General features: G+C 48.6%; 1 protein-coding gene across 1 annotated transcript in view; it reads left to right on the top strand.

Annotated features, from left to right (window-relative positions):
• The first annotated feature begins 520 nt into the window (after positions 1 to 520).
• The window catches only part of RHBDF1 (rhomboid 5 homolog 1), a 103421-nt gene continuing 86157 nt past the window's right edge, over positions 521 to 17784 (top strand). Inside the window, exon 1 of the mRNA XM_038417950.2 lies at positions 521 to 849. The gene's annotated coding sequence lies outside the window, so the exon portion shown is untranslated. The remainder of the gene's footprint in view (positions 850 to 17784) is intronic.

The following is a 17784-nucleotide window of genomic DNA, read 5'->3' as shown; positions in this document are numbered from 1 at the left end:
CGGCACATTTTCCCACCAGGAGCAGTTACCACAGAGTAAGAATGGCCTTTGCTTATCTAGAAGAATTTGCTATCTTGGGACCTTTCACATCTTCTGGTCCTGGGGCACTTTTTGCATCCTCTAGTCCAGTGGTTCTCAACCAGGGGCACACGGGTATGTAGCGGTCTTGCAGGGGGGTACCCTGGGCAGATCTCCAAGGCATAGGGTGGAATAACACTGGGCAAGGGGAAGAGGATAAGGGAGCACCGGATTATTTAAGGCTTGCCTGCACAATGAAAGTTACTCCGTACTAAATGAGGGCGTGAAGCTGAAGTGGAGCAACTGCTCCCGAATAACCGCAAGTGTGGACATTTCTGGACGGGGAGTTCCCCACGGGCTACTGGGAACGGCCGGCTGAAGGCAGCGGGCACCTCCCTGGCTGGGTGAGGGGCTGCCCGGCTTAGCCACTTCCGCTGGGCTCGGGGCGGGGGGGGTGCAGCTGACCCGCGCCGCCGCCAGCAGCATTCCTGCGCCGTGACTCAGCGCAGATAGCGAGCCGCGGCCGGCGGCCACCACCCCGGCGGGAAGGGCATGGGGATGGGGATGGGTGGCGGAGCCGCGGGCGCACGCAGCAGTTCCTCTGCCGGGCGCCGGCTGCCGGGCGCGGCGCGGCTCGCAGCTCCTATTTGCATGCTCGGGCTGTGAATGGCGTTGCCGGCCGGCCGGCCCCTGGCACGGGGGCGGAGTCTGCGCTGCCTGCTCTGGGCGAGTTTGCGAGCGGGGGCCCCTTAGCCGCACCGGGGCGGCCGGATCGCTGGATCTGTCGCTCGCTGCTGGGCGGGCCCCGCGCGGAGCCGAGACGGCTGCCCGGTGAGTGTGGCTGCCCGGCGCTGGGCGGGGGCCGGGCGGGCGGCGGAGCGGTCCCGGGGCGCTCGGAGGGGGGCGGCCGCGGGCCGGCCGCTGGGCCCAGGCAGGGAGAGGCGCCTTGGCACGGCGGCAGCCCCGGACCCAGCTTCGCCGGGCGGGCAGCCGCTCGGGCGCCGGGCTTGGTGCTGCCCCGAGGAGCCGCCTCAGCCCGGCTCCAGCCAGGGCAGGGCTCGCCACCGCCGCCCCTCGGGCTGGCGCGCACGTGAGCTGCGGGCTCCGCCGCCGGCCACCTGCCGGGAGGGCGGCCCGAGGCGGCGCCGCGCCCCGCCCAGGAGCCCCCGGCTGGCGGGTTCCCTGAGGGGCTGCGTGCGCCAGGCGGCTGCGGGCCCCGCGCCCTCGGGTGGGGCGAGCTCCGGCTTGGCCCGGCCTAGAGGCCGGAGTCTCTTGGGTCGCTGAGGGGACTGGGCGCTCCCGTGCGCGGGGTGCGGGCTGGGGGACGGGACGGTGCGGGGCGACGAGCGCTGATGTGCGTGTGAGTTCGTAACCCCAAAGGCCGGGCCCGAGAGCCAGAGTCGAGTTACTGCCGCCAAACTGTTACTGATCCGACAGAGTCAGAAGGCGGTTGAGCCCACCGCTCTTTGTAACCTAAAACCGGGTAAACAGCTTGGGCTGGGACCTGGTGCGCTGAGAGCGGAGCCTGATCCCTAGCAGGCCCAGGGTCTTTCCAGCCACACAGCCTGGAGATGGAAATTCAATGGCAGATACTTGTTGCAGGCGTCCAGTCTGGCTGCATTTCCTCTTGGGCCCTGGGGATGATCTCAGAGTAAAGTGAGGTGATGGTGGAGCAAATTCCGTGTGGAAAGCGCTGACTGGAGCAGGATGCTGGGGGAGGTGAATTCAGGCACTAAGGTCCTGGGCTACTTGCTGTGGGAGTGGGAGCCACGCTTGGGGATGCTGGAGTTCGCGGTTGCACTAAGGTTGCAGACCTGCTTCTGGGCGCAGCCAGTAACATTCTTCTATCTGGAATTTGGCCTGGGGAAGGGAGGGGATGTCTGACGGTTCCGGGACATGTTCACAATTGTGTGGGGCTCAATGGGGAAATCTCAACAGAGTCTATACTGTGAGGTGCACATCCCCCAAATAGTTTTGGTGGGATTAGTCTAGTGCATCTCCCTTAGCTGGCAAGAGCCCCTGGTGGACACTAGTGGGAGAAAAGGAGTACTTGTGGCACCTTAGAGACTAACATTTATTAGAGCATAAGCTTTCGTGAGCTACAGCTCACTTCATCGGATGCAGCCGATGAAGTGAGCTGTAGCTCACGAAAGCTTATGCTCTAATAAATTTGTTAGTCTCTAAGGTGCCACAAGTACTCCTTTTCTTTTTCCGAATACAGACTAACACGGCTGCTACTCTGAAACTAGTGGGAGAGACGGCAGACAGCCCCTGTTACCAGGATTGCCTCAGTGTCGCTGTGAGCAAGTCTGGACTCTGCACACTTGGGCTGGAGTTTAGTGTCTGTCCTGCTTAGTGGGTATGTTGTGGGCTTTCAAGGCAGGTGATCAGCGGGCAGTAGCTTGGCTCTGTGCTAAGACATCCTCCCTTCAAGAATCTGTCTTATTTTGCAGTGCATACATGCATCCTCAGGACTCTAACTTTTAGACAGGTTCAGCTCACTGGGTGCATATTGGGTACTGCGTGGGCAGAAGCTGGGATAGCTAGGGAGCTTCAGTGGTCCCATTCAGAGGACCTGTTCCCTGCCCACTAGTATGTGGGGGTGTCACAAAGGCAGTCCAGCTCCTCACTCTGCCTCATGGACCATGTTCAGGAAAGAAAAGGCTCAATCTGCAGCCTTTCTGCTAGCTGCTCTAACACGGCAGCTGAGGATAACTCTTGACACAGGGCTTGGTGGAGTACATAGCTTGAAGCACAGAGACCTGAGGCTGCTCTAAGTTACCGTAGGAGCCATTTTGGCCTTTAGCCAGCCCAGGACTGGGGAGGCAGAAAGATGGCTTTGAGTCACCCCCTCGCCCTGTTCTCCTCGGGGTAGCAAGTGTAAACTCAGCCCAGCTGAGGATGGAGTCTAAGATCTTCAGATGGATCTTGGATTCAGGAAGAAACATGTTTGTTCCCAAATGCAGCCTGGCTGCTAGGATGGCAGCCTTGAGGAGCCATTGGCTATTGATGATATTCTCAGAGTCACTGAAACGTGAGTGAGACAGGCCCCATGAGCTCACTAGTCCAGTCCTGGCGCTGTTTCTCTCCATAGATTGCAGACAATATCATTGAAATGAGAATATTTTCATGCTACTGGCACTCTACACAAATAGGGCACGCACATGGAATGCAGTTAGCTAAGTCCCCTAGATGGCATGCTTGTGGCCTTGGAACATGGGAGTCATGAGAAATTAATTTGCACTAACCTGCCTGAGTCCAGTGAAAGGCAAAATATACCGTGTGGGGCAGAATTCATGGCATGCTAACGTCTCCCATTAGGCAGAACAATCTCCAAAGTAAGTCTGAGTAGTCAAGCAAAGGGACCTCCAGCCTTTCCTTGGGGAGCAGACTCAACAGCTTGATATTTCTCCATGTCAGAGAGTTTCCCTAATATCCAGTCTGAAGGTTCATACTCCCATTACAGCTGGTTGTTCCCTGTGCATAATCCTAAATAATTCTTCCCCTTCTTTGGTATCTACTCCCTTCATGCTCATGGAGACTGTAGCCACTCTACCCTCCCTGCCCCAGCATACAAGTGGGGCCTTCTATATTTATTAGGGCTGTCAAGCGATTAAAAAATATTAGTCGCGATTAATTGCGCGATTAAAAAAAACTAATTGCGATTAAACAATAATAGAATACTATTTATATAAATATTTTTGGATTTTTCCACATTTTCAAATATATTGATTTCTATTACAACACAGAATACAAAGCGTACAGTGCTCACTTTACTTTTTATTATGAATATTTGCACTGTAAAAATAAAAGAATAGTATTTTTCAATTCACTTAATACAAGTACTGTAGTGCAATTTCTTTGTCATGAAAGTTAAACTTACAAATGTAGAATTATGTACAAAAAATACCTGCATTGAAAAATAAAACAATGGAAAACTTTAGAGCCTACGAGTCCAATCAGTCCTACTTCAGCCAATCGCTCAGACAAAAAAGTTTTACGTTTTCAGGAGATAATGCTGCCCACTTCTTGTTTATAGCGTCACCTGAAAGTGAGAACAGGCGTTCACATGGCATTGTTGTAGCCAGCGTTGCAAGGTATTTACGTGCCAGATGCACGAAAGATTCATATGTCCCTTCATGCTTCAGTCATCATTCTAGAGGACATTCATCCATGCTGATGATGGGTTCTGCTCAATAACGATCCAAAGCAGTGCAGACCAATGCATGTTCATTTTCATCATCCGAGTCAGATGCAACCAGCAGAAGGCTGATTTTCTTTTTTGGTGGTTTGGGTTCTGTAGTTTCCGCATGGGAATGTTGCTCTTTTAAGACTTCTGAAAGCATGCTCCACACCACACCCCTCTCAGATTTTGGAAGGCACTTCAGATTCTTAAATCTTGGGTCAAGTGCTGTAGCTATCTTTAGAAATCTCACATTGGTACCTTCTTTGCATTTTGTCAAATCTGCAGTGAAAGTGTTCTTAAAATGAATAACATGGTGGGTCATCATCCGAGACTGCTATAACATGAAATATATGGCAGAATGAGGGTAAAAAACAGAGCAGGAGACATATAGTTCTCCCCCGAGGAGTTCAGTCACAAATTTAATTAATGCATTATATTTTTAACAAGCGTCGTTGGCATGGAAGCATGTCCTCTGGAATGGTGACCAAAGCATAAAGAGGCATAGAATTTTTTTAGCATATCTGGCACGTAAATACCTTACAATGCCAGCTACAAAAGTGCCATGTGAATGTCTGTTCTCAGTTTCAGGTGACGTAAATAAGAAGCGGGCAGCATTATCTCCCATAAATGTAAACAAATTTGTTTGTCTTAGCGATTGGCTGAACAAGAAGCAAGACTGAGTGGAGTTGTAGGCTCTGAAGTTTTACATTGTTTTGTTTGTGAGTGCAGTTATATAATCAAAAAAAACTTACATTTGTAAGTTGCACTTTCACGATAAAGAGATTGCACTACGGTACTTGTATGAGGTGAATTGAAAAATACTATTTCTTTTTATCATTTTTACAGTGCAAATATTTGTAATAAAATAATATAAAGTGAGCACTTTACACTTCGTATTGTGTGTTGTAACTGAAATCAATATGTTTGACAATGTAGAAAAGCATCCAAAATATTTAATAAATTTTAGTTGGTATTCTGTTGTTTAACAGCGCAATTAAAACTGCGATTAATCACAATTAATTTTTTTGAGTTAATCGTGTGAGTTAACTGTGATTAATTGACAGCCCAAATATTTATTGGCTTATTTTTTTCTTTACATAGTGTGAAGTATATGAGTGTTGCTGTACAAATGAGTACTGGCCAGGGCCAGGAAGACAAGGGGCATTCCCAGTACAAGCCTTGGCATTGGCTGCTGATTCCCCAGCCAGTTTGCACTGCTTGTGCTGGTGTACACAGAGTTGATCAGGGATGTCTCCAGGGCAAGCAGGAAGTTGATTCCTTTCTTCCTGTTTTTGTCCCCATGGCTGCTAATTTCCTCTGGGAGGAAAGAGCTGCATTTCTGCAGTAAAGGAAAAAATATCCATATGTGATGGACAGGGAACAAAATGTGACGCAGGGAGGTGAAGTCTCTTCTGAACTAAGCGTGGGCAAGAAAAGGATAGATTGTTGCGACTCCTATAACATTACCTGAGTGGTAGAACCCCTCTTACCCATGGCACCATGCCCACAGAAATTTAGCATCTCTGCCCCAATCAGAGGTGGCACCACACTCATGGAAAGTGAGTGGTCACCCCAGACTGGCCGTGACACCACATTCATAGAAAGTGAGCTGGGAATAGAATTCAGGTTGCTTGAGTCCTAGTCCAATACCCTATAACACACTGTCTCTAGCTGCTCTAACTTATGGCAGCTTGTTTCAGGCTAATTATGAGCTACTGGGCAGCCCAGAATCCTTTAGGGCTTGCTCCCAGCACACCGCCTACATTGTAGCCTGCAAAGGGGCAGCATAGGTTGACTTACAAAGCCTATATATTCCGCCTGGGCTGGGGGAATTTTTCCTTGGCCCCTTGCATCACCCTTTTAATGTCAGTGTCCTGCAGCATGTAGCTGCCCTGTAGAGATGGAGTTGGGGACAGAATCTCTCTCATCCTGGTTCTACCATAGTTCCCTCAAAGGGCAGTTGCTCTTGCACGTGACCACGTATTAGTGGCGCTGTCTTCTTGGTGAGCTTCTGTAGACAAAGGCTGAGCAGGAGGTCAGTGCTGTGCAACGTTGAGTGAAAAGCAGCGCCCACACAGCTAGTCCTGCTCTGGGACTTTGTTTGAGAAGCTTTTTAAAGCAATACACTTGCAAGAAATTTGAATGCAAACTGGCTTTTCCGGTTTCAGGTATAGCTGGGAGCTGCCCAGATCTCAGGAATGTCTCACTCTGTGCAGGGCAGGCCCATAATTGGGGCCAGTTGCTGCTGGATACAGGGCAGAGCATTGGTTATGTGTGGAGCACGCACCAATTTCCCCAACGTGTATGTCCATTCCATGCCTTGGTCCTGAGAGTTATGGGTCGCAGACATGGCGCCTCAGTCATAGTGCCTCATCCTCTCCAAAAGGATTACTTCTGCCTTGCTGCCTTCAGAGGGAGAACAGACTCTTCCCGACTGGCTGACGTTTCTCCCTTGTGCACAGAAGGAGATAGTGGTACTGTCATAAAGAGACCCCAGAGGGTGGGGCCTCGCTTGTCTTCCATGTGCACTAGTGGGGGGTCATGTCCACCCCACCAAGGGGTAATTGTGTCCTATTAGGGTATTAGGAATTAACCCCAGCAGTGCCCAGCATTGAGAGGAAATAAACCCTAATAGGGTTACAGGTTTCAGAGTAGCAGCCGTGTTAGTCTGTATTCGCAAAAAGAAAAGGAGTACTTGTGGCACCTTAGAGACTAACAAATTTATTAGAGCATAAGCTTTCGTGAGCTACAGCTCACTGTAGCTCACGAAAGCTTATGCTCTAATAAATTTGTTAGTCTCTAAGGTGCCACAAGTACTCCTTTTCTTTTTCCTAATAGGGTTAGTGGGAGTTATCCAAGATCCCTATCCGTAGGGGTATTAGACCCTATAGTATTGGTTGGTATTTCTCCCCTGCATTAAAATATTGACTTGTAGGGCCCTGGTCACTTTAGAGCATTTACGGGCCCCTTCCAACTGATTTGTTCTACTCTGGCAACTGAAAGCTGATAGAATTGGATGTTGGTGTAAAGAATCACTTTCCTGGCTCTTGATGTGGGGAGCATTTTTTCACTGAGGGGAACAGGGTGTGGCTAGAGTGCTGCTGCTGTCCAGCATGCCCCAGCTTCCAGATTGACTCAAAGGGACCACTAGCTAGGCACACCTTACAGCAGCCCTGAAGCTGCTCTAAATTGTGCCAAAGACTGGATTGGCCCCATGATTGGGAAGCTGCAAGGATGACATTCATCCACTTTTATTTCCCACCCATCTCATTGCCTCAGGCTGATGAGGGTGAGGATTTGAGGGGGTCTTGTTACCATATTTTCAAACACAGTTAGACTAAGACATGGGAAAAACCTTTTGCCTATTGGAAACCCTCTGGCATCTGTGTTAAACACAGAGCTGAACTTGTCAGGGACTGGCTGAGTTAAGTGCTCTCTGTGAATGCAGCATGACAGACCGTGCTAACATCATGCTAGCTTCATCCTTGCTTGAAAACACTTGGCATGCAGAGTCCTGTGGCATTAGCTAGAATCAGGTTCAACCAGAGCTTTCATACTGCTGGTAGGGTCCCTCTTGGCGAGCAGGTCTGAGGCAAGGCTCCTGACTAACTGCGGTCCAAACTTCACAGGACCCCAATGGTGGATCAGGGGCATATAGAGGACCTTTGAGTACTCTGTGGCTGTGAAGGCTGATGAGGGCTGCAGAAGGAGGGAGGCCCCGGTTGTCTTGGATCTCCTTGCCACTGAGTCAGGGTTTTCCTCCTGTCAAGTGTCATGTGGTCACTGCCTGCGTACCAGTTTCCCCACGTTAAAGATTTCACATGCAGGCCTCTGCCAAAGGGCTCACACCCACACAAAGCCCTGCATCGACGGATGCGTGGTGGTGAAGACAGGAGCAGTGATTTCTGGGAGTCTTCAGTCACAAATCTGAATGCAGGCGGCAGCCGTGCGACAGATGAGACAGAAGTGCATTTCAGCAGCAGTGGCTGTGACTGAGCAGGCCTTTTTAGGATCCCCTCTGCTTACCCCAAATGAGGAGGGGGCTAGAAAAGGTGCCCCAAACATAGGCTGTCTCTCACTCTTGTGACTGGATGGCTGCATCCAGTGGGATCACTCAACTCTGCAGCTGAAATGAGATATAAGAATGAATGTCGCTACCTGGAATGTCTGCACCCTTATGGACTCTCTGCACAGCGAATGCCCAAAAAGAACTGCCATAATTGCCAGACTATAGGCAAGACTCAATATTGACATTGCAGCTCTTAGTGAGACACGCCAGGCCGATGAGGGCCATTTAAGAGGATGAAGCTGGCTACACCTTCTTTTGGAAAAGAAAGCCACCTGAAGAGAGACACATTCATGGGATTGGCTTTGCCATCAAAAATAAGATTGCCAGTCATCTTTTGGAGATTCCTGTGGGGGGGGGGGGGGTCAACGAATGTCTCATGACTCTTCAGCTCAAACTCAGCAACAACCATTATGCCACAGTCATCAGTACATATGCCCCAACACTTGATGATGAGAGAGACAACAAGGAGCAATTTTATGGTGCTCTCGATGCAGTCCTCACAGCCACACCTAAGGCAGACAAACTCATCCTCCTGGAAGATTTCAATGCCAGATGGGACTCCCAACTCTGGAGTGGCCCAATAGGCAAAGAAGGGGTGGGAAATGTAAACCCCAATGGTATTCTCCTCCTCAGCAAATGTGTAGAGTATTACCTGCTCATCATAAATACCATCTTTAGGCAGAGTAACAAATTTAAGACCATCTGGAAACATCCTTGGTCCAAACACTGGCACCTCCTTATAGTCAGAGCTTGAGATTATGCCAATGTCTGTAATGAGCCATGAGAGATATGGATTACTGTTGGACAGACCGTCTGTTAGTAAGATCAGTCATGTACCTACAGCTCACTCCACCACACTGCAAACACACAAAGGCTAAGTGAAAGCGGATACAATGTCAAAGCACTTCAAGACCAAGCCAACTGCAAGATGTTCCAACAACACCTCTCTGAGAAACTCTCTAACTTGCCTGATAACATCATTGACATTCAAGAACACTGGGATCAACTCAAAAATATCATTCACAGTGCATGTGCTGAAACTATAGGATATTCCACTCATCGGCACCAAGGTTTGATGAAAACAATGAGGAAATCCTAGCATTAATTCAACAGAAAAGAACTGCATTCTGTAACTGGCAAAACAGTTCCTCTAATCAGTAAAAAATGAGGCTTATCACCTGCTCAAAGCCGAAGTCCAAAGGAGGCTGTGACATCAAAAATAAGAGGTGGTAAGAGAAGGCCTCTGAGACCCAGGGTTTCATAGACCAGGATGACATGAGAAACTTCTTTCAAGCAACAAAAGCTATATATGGGCTGAGCTCCAAAGGCCCAACCCCCTTATGTTTGTAGGATGGCTCCACCCTTCTCAAGGACAGTGTGGCCATTAAACAACGCTGAAAGGAGCGCTTTGAAAGCCTACTAAACTGTGAATCCAAGGTCTCTGAAGACATCATCAAGTTTATTCCACAATGCTCAGCAATGGAACACCTTGCTGATCCCCCTTCTTCTGAGGAAGTCCAATGTGCCATTACCCAGATGAAAAAATCACAAGACACCAGGCCCAGCTGACGTTTTTAAAGCTGGTGGAACAATGCTCCAGCACAAACTTTGCAAACTCCTCGACAAAATCTGGACCTGTGAAGAAATTCCCCCTGACTTTAAGAACGCCAGCATTGTTACAATATTCAAGAAAGGGGTTAAATCTTTGTGTGGGAACTACAGAGGTATTGCCCTCCTCTCCATCATAGAGAAGATCCTTGCCCGGATCCTACTACACCACCTTCTCCCCCTTGCTGAGGAACTCCTCCCTGAATCACAGTGTGGCTTCAGGCCATCCCGAGGCAGAACTGGCATGATCTTCATGGCACGATAGATTCAGGAGAAGTGCAGAGAGCAACATCAGGAACTGTTCATGGCATTCATCGATCTCACTAAGGCCTTTGACTCTATCAGTCGTGATGCTCTATGGAAAGTGATGTGTAGGTTTGGCTGTCCACAGAAATTCATTTCCATCATCAGACTATTCCATGATGGGATGACTGCCACCATTCTGTGCAACAGCTCAGAGACCGAAACATTCATCATTCGCACTGGTGTCAAGCAGGCCTATGTCATTGCTCCAACACTTGTCTCCATTTACCCTGCCGTGATCCTGATTCTCAGCCATGACTGCCTTCCTGGTGGAATCAGGATTGAGTATTGTATGGATGGTCAACATCTCCTAACAAAATCTAAGATCATGAGAATTGGCATCACTGCTTCAGTATGCAGATGACTCTGTCATTCTTGTACACACAGAGGATGACCTGCAAAGTATCCTAAAACTTTTTACAGATGCCTATCACAGCTTGGGTCTCTCTCTCAACATTGGGGAAAAACAAGCTACTCTGCCAGCCTTCACCTGCACAAACTGCTCTTTGTACTCCATAAATCACCATCAGCTGACAACTGCTGGAAAATGTGGACCGTTTTCCATACCTTGGCAGTCACCTCTCCCAAACAGCCAGCATTGACACAGAAATCGAATACAGGATCCGCTGTGCCAGCCCATCCTCTGGAAGACTACTCAAATGAGTCTTCAGTTATAGGGATCTGCAAACACGCATCAAGATCTTGGTTTACAAGGCAGTTGTCATCCCCACCCTTCTCTATGGGTATGAGACCTGGGTAACCTATAGACATCTCAAGCAGCTGGAGTGGTTCCAACAGCGCTGCCGCAGGAGGATTCTCAGGATCAGCTGGGGAGACTGACACACTAATGTCAGTGTTCCCTGTGCAGCCATCACCACCAGTATAGAAGCGCAGGTCATGAAACACCAACTCTGCTGGGCTGGCCACTGTGTCCGTATGCCTGACACGCTCCTCCTGAAGCAAGTACTCTTCTCTCAGTTAAGTCAAGGAAGAAGGGCTCACGGGGGGGGGGGGGCAGCAGAAGTGCTTCAAAGACGTACTGGAAGTACACCTTAAAAAGTGAGCCATCTAACCCAACAAACTGGGAGGACTCGGTGTGGAACAGAATACGGTGGTGCCACACCATACACCAAACCACAGCTCACTTTGAGGGGAACAGACATGCTCATGAGACAGAGAAGCAACAAAGGAGGAAAGAAAAGGCACAACACTCCAGCCAACAACTGTGTCCTTCAAGATTACACCTGTCACTTCTCTGGGAAAATTGGGCTCCTCAGCCACTTAAAAACCCACCAATTAATCCCCTTGGCAGATATCATCCTCTCATCGGTCAGACATTCTACTGGCAAAATGCATTCATCAGCAGGGGGGTAAGAAAACAGACCACGTGCATCATTGGGACTGGCCCCAGCATCTGTCCCATCTCTGACTGCAGCGTTCACTACTCTCATGGACCAGTCTGGAAGTTCTGGGTGATGGGTGCTGAGTAGTCTGCTGTGCTACCCAACAGCTCTGACTGTTAGGAGCCAAGTCCCAATATCTGAGGAAGCGTTCCTTTCTTTAGGGTCAAACTTTTGCTCCTGGAGCTGCTCCTTTAACTCATTCTCCCTTTGTTCCTCTTTCTCACTTTCCTTATTTGCATTTCCTTTTGTTTTTCTGTCTCCTGTCCAAGCCTGTGGCCCAGAGTTTGACATGTGTATTGAACATCCAGGGGATCACACCTGAGAATAGCCCTGGTCACTGTGAGTTTGCTGTGTGCTCTCAGCTCTAGATTTCTGAGCACTGAAGAGGAGAGACAGACTGAGTGTGTGTGTGTTTGTGTCCCTCTCCCTCTCTCTCTCCATTAATTCCCGATTTAAAGCCATGGGACAGAGTGGAGACAGCTTGAGCCGCCTCGTTCAGGGGCTGCTCCACTTTTTGCCCCTGCTGGTTGCAGAATCGGGGGTGTAGTACTGCCCTGGCCTTGTGCCATTCTACCCTCACGCTGCCCTCTTCCCTCATTCAGTTACCTCTGCCCCACTGGGGAGCCCCCCTCCCTGGCAGTGGAGGCATTTGAACATAGATAGAACCCTGCAAATTGGCAGATATCCGCAGACCATGCTTGCAGATTGTGGGATGGATACAGATCCACATGTTATATCTCGAGCCCTGCAAATCTGTGGATATCCGCTTTACATCCACAGAACATGTTTGCGGATCAGATGTGGATACAAATTTTGTATCCATGCAGGGCTCTAAGCTTAGAGGCCCCTTGCCTGGGTGTATTCCTGAGGGTCAGGTATGGTCCTCACACCTAGTCTGTGGCTCTGTTGCTCCAGGTAGCTGGCACAAAGGGGCATTGGGCAGTGCTGAATCAGGAACTGCATTCTCCAGAAATGACCACACTCCCCCTATCTCGGGTATTCTGTATAACCCTTAAGTGAAAGCTGTACGCTAATTTCCCTGTGGCCAGCTTGGCACTAACTCTGGCATTGCACAGCCCTCAGCCAAAATTAGGAGGCAGTTTTCCTTTTAAGATGCCATGGCATAAGAGGCAGGTTTGGTGTCTTGGAGGCTTTATGGGACTGGAGACGTCTGGTGCAAATGTTTTGAGGTGAGCTGTGTCACAATGCTCTATGGTGGGTTTTATCACAAGGCAGAAAAAGAAACTTTGTTTAGGGTCCATAGTCCTTTGACTCTGCATTCCAGCTCCAGGTAGTGACTAGCAGTCCTATCACATTCTCCTTGGGGGCAGGCAGGGCCTGGGGCTAGGTCTTGCTGAGTGTAGCATGATAGGGCAGTTTATTCTGGGCTTCATACTAAGCTATAATTAGCTGAAGTTTGACCCTCCTTAGACAAGCTGGGTCTCTGCACAATGTGAACACAGCCTGCTTGGTGCAGACTGTCTGATACAGACAACATGACAAAGCAGCCCACCCAGTTCCCCTTTCCAATCCCACTTGTCCAGCAGAGATGGTGACAGCTTGCAGGGGTCTCTGCCAACACCGTTGGTTACTCTGTGTGGGATCAATCCACAAGCTCACTGGGAAGAGTCAAGGTCGTAGCATCTCTACCTCTGACTCATTTGAATCTCTCTGTTTTCACCCTATGAAGCAGCCTGCTGTAGGATTTTTCCCTTTGAGACAGCATCCCTGTCCAGCGGCTGTGGGATCCTACATGGAAAGTGAGCACCGATGCTTCTGTTCTCACAGACCCCAACACTAATCACAGCATAGGTGAGCTCCTTATTTTCTCCTGATTCTCACAGCCATCCAGCCTCCACCAGCCCACGCTGTGTTCCAGCACAGCTCCTCTGGCACATGGGAATGCCACAAAATCCTGCACCCAAAGACTGCATTCCACCTCCCTCACCTTCTCCCAAAGAAAAGGACTGCATTCATTTCCTTAAAAAGAAAAGGAGTACCCGTGGCATCTTAGAGACTAACAAATTTATTAGAGCATAAGCTTTCGTGAGCTACAGCTCACTTCATCGGATGCATTCATTTCCTTGTAGCTGTAAATCTGCCGAGGGGGATAGCCCTAAGCCCGACCCTATCCCCATCTTGGTAAACCATGCGGGCAGGAATATGTACCCCATGTTTTCTCACTGTCGGGAGCTGCTCAGTGCTGGATGTGTGTAACTGTTATTGTGGAGAATCCACAGGAAGAGAAGGAACACTGGATCCTGGCACCTGTATTTCTGCCGGCCACACCTCCAGGTTAAAGGCTTAGATGTGTGTCTTTAGCTGCAGCCTGCATTGTGTGAATTGCTGAGCCACACTGCTGTGGTGGAAGCTCTGGGAGCACATTGTGTCCCTGTCAGGAAAAGTCTTCCAGTGCTACAGGATGAAAGGGGTCACTGCAGCGGCCTTTCCCAGGGTGCAATGACCCCTCTCTGCAAATTCCACATGGCCCAGCCCTGCCCCCGTTCTGGGGGTTAGTGCTGGGTGGGTGCTGGCTTGAAGGCATTATTGTACTTGGAAGCCTAAGTAAAAAAGCTCCTTGCACCCTCTGTCTCCATCCTCATAGCTGAAAAGGACCATTCATTTTGCTTCCGTGGTCAGTTATATTCAGTAACTCAGAATTAACTTGCTAGCAGGCGGGGCTGACAAATTATTACTAGCTCACAAATTACTAACTAATGTGATTAATTCAAAAAAATTAGTCGTGATTAATTGCAGTTTTAATCACACTGTTATGCAATAGAATACCAATTGAAATTTAATAAATGTTTTGGATGTTTTTCTACATTTTCACATAAGTGTATATTTTTATTATAAATATTTGCACTGTAAAAATGATAAAATATATTTCAATTCACCTCTGTCAGGGTTCCTTCCCCACTCTGAACTCTAGGGTACAGATGTGGGGACCTGCATGAAAGACCCCCTAAGCTTATTCTTACCAGCTTAGGTTAAAAACTTCCTCAAGGTACAAACTTTGCCTTGTCCTTGAACCCTATGCTGCCACCACCAAGAGTGTTAAACAAAGAACAGGGAAAGAGCCCACTTAGACGTCTTTCCCCCCAAGCCTTACACCCCCTTTCCTGAGGAAGGCTTGATAAAAACCCTCAACAATTTGCATAGGTGAACACAGACCCAAACCCTTGGATCTTAAGAACAATGAAAAAGCAATCAGGTTCTTAAAAGAAGAATTTTAATTAAAGAAAAAGTAAAAGAATCGCCTCTGTAAACTCAGGATGGTAAATACCTTACAGGGTAATCAGATTCAAAACATAGAGAATCCCTCTAGGCAAAACCTTAAGACACAAAAACAGGAATATACATTCCATTCAGCACAACCTATTTTACCAGCCATTTAACAAAAGGAAATCGAATGCATTTCTAGATAGATTACTTACTAATTTAACAGAAGTTCTGAGGAGTTATGAAGAGCATTCCTGATCTGTTCCCGGCAAAAGCATCACACCGACAGACAGACCCTTTGTTCTCCCCCCTGCCCCCAGCTTTGAAAGTAACTTGTCTCCTCATTGGTCATTTTGGTCAGGTGCCAGCGAGGTTATCTTAGCTTCTTAACCCTTTACAGGTGAAGGGGTTTTGCCTCTGGCCAAGAGGGATATTCTAGTTCTGTATACAGAAAGGTGGTTAAAACCTCATACAAGTACTGTAATGCAATCTTTGTCGTGTATTTCATGTTACAGCAGTCTCGGATGATGATCCAGCACATGTTGTTTGTTTTAAGAACACTTTCACTGCAGATTTGACAAAATGCAAAGAAAGTACCAATGTGAGATTTCTAAAGATAGCTACAGCACTTGACCCGAGGTTTAAGAATCTGAAGTGCCTTCCAAAATCTGAGAGGGATGTGGTGTGGAGCATGCTTTCAGAAGTCTTAAAAGAGCAACATTCCCATGCGGAAACTACAGAACCTGAACCACCAAAAAAGAAAGTCAGCCTTTTGCTGGCGACATCTGACTCAGATAATGGAATTGAACATGCGTCCGTCTGCACTGCTTTGGATTGTTATTGAGCAGAACCCATCATCAGCATAGAAGCATGTTCCCTGGAAGGTGGATGAAGCATGAAGGGACATATGAATCATTAGCGCATCTGGCACATAAATATCTTGCAATGCCAGCTACAACAGTGCCATGAGAACACGTGTTCTCACTTTCAGGTGACAATGTAAACAAGAAGCGGGCAGCATTATCTCCTGCAAATGTAAACAAACTTGTTTGTCAGCGATTGACTGAACAAGAAGTAGGACAAAGTGTACTTGCAGGCTCTAAAATTTTACATAATTCTACATTTGTAAGTTCAATTTTCCTGATAAAGAGATTGCACTACAGTACTTAAGTGAATTGAAAAATACTATTTTTTTTTTACAGTGCAAATACTTGTAATCAAAAATAATTATAAAATGATCACTGTACACTTTGTATTCTGTGTTGTAATTGAAATCAATATATTTGAAAATGTGGAAAACATCCAAAAATATTTAAATAAATAGTATTCTAGTATTGCTTAGCAGTGCCATTAATTGCTTGACAGCCCTAATTATGACTTGTATTGCAGTTGCGCCTAGAGATACCTGTGCTTCGTGCTGTACAGATGCATAGCAAGACATAGTTCCTGTCCCTAAGAGCTTACAGTCTAGACCAGTGTTTTCCAACTTTTTTATGCTGAAGATCAGTTTTTGAATTTAAGGACAACCCAGGATCTACCCTGCCCCTTTCCCAAGGCCCCACCCCACTCACTCCATTTCCCCCCCCATCACTCGCTCTCCCCCACCCTCACTCACTCACTGGGCTGAGGTAGGGGGTTTAAAGCATGGGAAGGGGCTCTGGGCTGGGGCAGAGTGTTGGGGTGCAGGAGGGGGTGCGGGCTATGGGAGGGAGTTTGGGTGCAGGAGGGGGCTTGAGGCTGGGACAGAGTGTTGGGGTGCAGGGGGGTACAGGGTGCTGGCTATGGGAAGGTGGTCAGGGTTGGGGTGCAGGGGGGTACAGGGTGCTGGTTCCAGGAGGGGGCTCAGGGCTTGGGGTGAAGGAGGGAATTTGGGGTGCTGTCTCCAGGAGGGGGCTCAGGGCTGGGGTGCAGCCTCCCACCGGGCAGCATTACCTGTGGCAGCTCCCGGTTGGTGGTGCAGTATGGCTGCCGCTAAGGCAGGCTCCCGGCCTACCCTGGCCCCATGCTAGTCCTGGAAGGGGGACAGGTGGCACGTGGCTCTGTGTGCTGCCCCTCTCTGCAACCACCACCCCTGCAGCTCCCATTGGCCACAGCTTCCCGTTCCTGGTCAATGGGAGCTGCGGGGGCAGTGCTTGCAGGCAGGAGCAGTATGTGGAGGGAGACCCCTGCTTCACGCGCGAGGCCATGCTGGCCACTTCCGGGAGTGGCGTGGGGCCAGGGTAGGGAGGGAGCCGGTCTCGGCAATAGCCCCGCTGCGCTGCCAGAGATTGCCTAGGATCGACTGGTTGGTGACCACTGGTCTAGAGATAAACGAGAGACAACAGGACAGCCATTAGCAGCTTGAAGAACCCAGCCTATTGGATTCTAACAGATATTTATGCAACCCTTTGGGCATCTTGTGAGGAGGAGACACCCCCTCCCAAACTCGCTGAGTGCAAACAATCTGCCAGTACTGATACCAAGGGGAAGTGCCCTGTGTCTGAGTGGCTTAGGTTTTGAGACTTACTATGGAATGGTCAAGAGAGGAAATGCCTTAGTCTCCCATCCACTCTGTGTGCTGATGTGAGCTGTCTCATCACAAAGGATCAAGTTCAGCTGTGGCATTATGGAATTTATGGTGGAGTCAGTGGGAGTTGCACCTTCATTGTGTTTGCCCCTAAGTGATTCCTACATGTGGAACCTGTTAGGATGTTTTTGATTGCTGTGGTGTTTGCTGCTTTCTTTCTGTCCAGCATTAATTTAGTTGTTCGACAGGATTGGTTGAATCCCGTGTGAAAGCAGCAATCATACTGATATTGACAAAAGAGACCTGGATAGAGAGGAACAAAATAAACTTGAATATGTTTCTGAATATTTCAATTTGTGCTGATTGAAGGAGTCATATTACTTGTTATTTGAGTGTGTTCAGGAAACTGTGCTCATGTGCCATTGGCAGCAAAATGAATAGCTACAGAGAACAGTTTATGGGCAACCCA

The sequence above is a fragment of the Dermochelys coriacea genome, chromosome 10 (assembly GCF_009764565.3).
Source record: "Dermochelys coriacea isolate rDerCor1 chromosome 10, rDerCor1.pri.v4, whole genome shotgun sequence".
NCBI lineage: Eukaryota > Metazoa > Chordata > Testudines > Dermochelyidae > Dermochelys > Dermochelys coriacea.
This window is presented reverse-complemented; position numbering and strand designations above follow the sequence as displayed.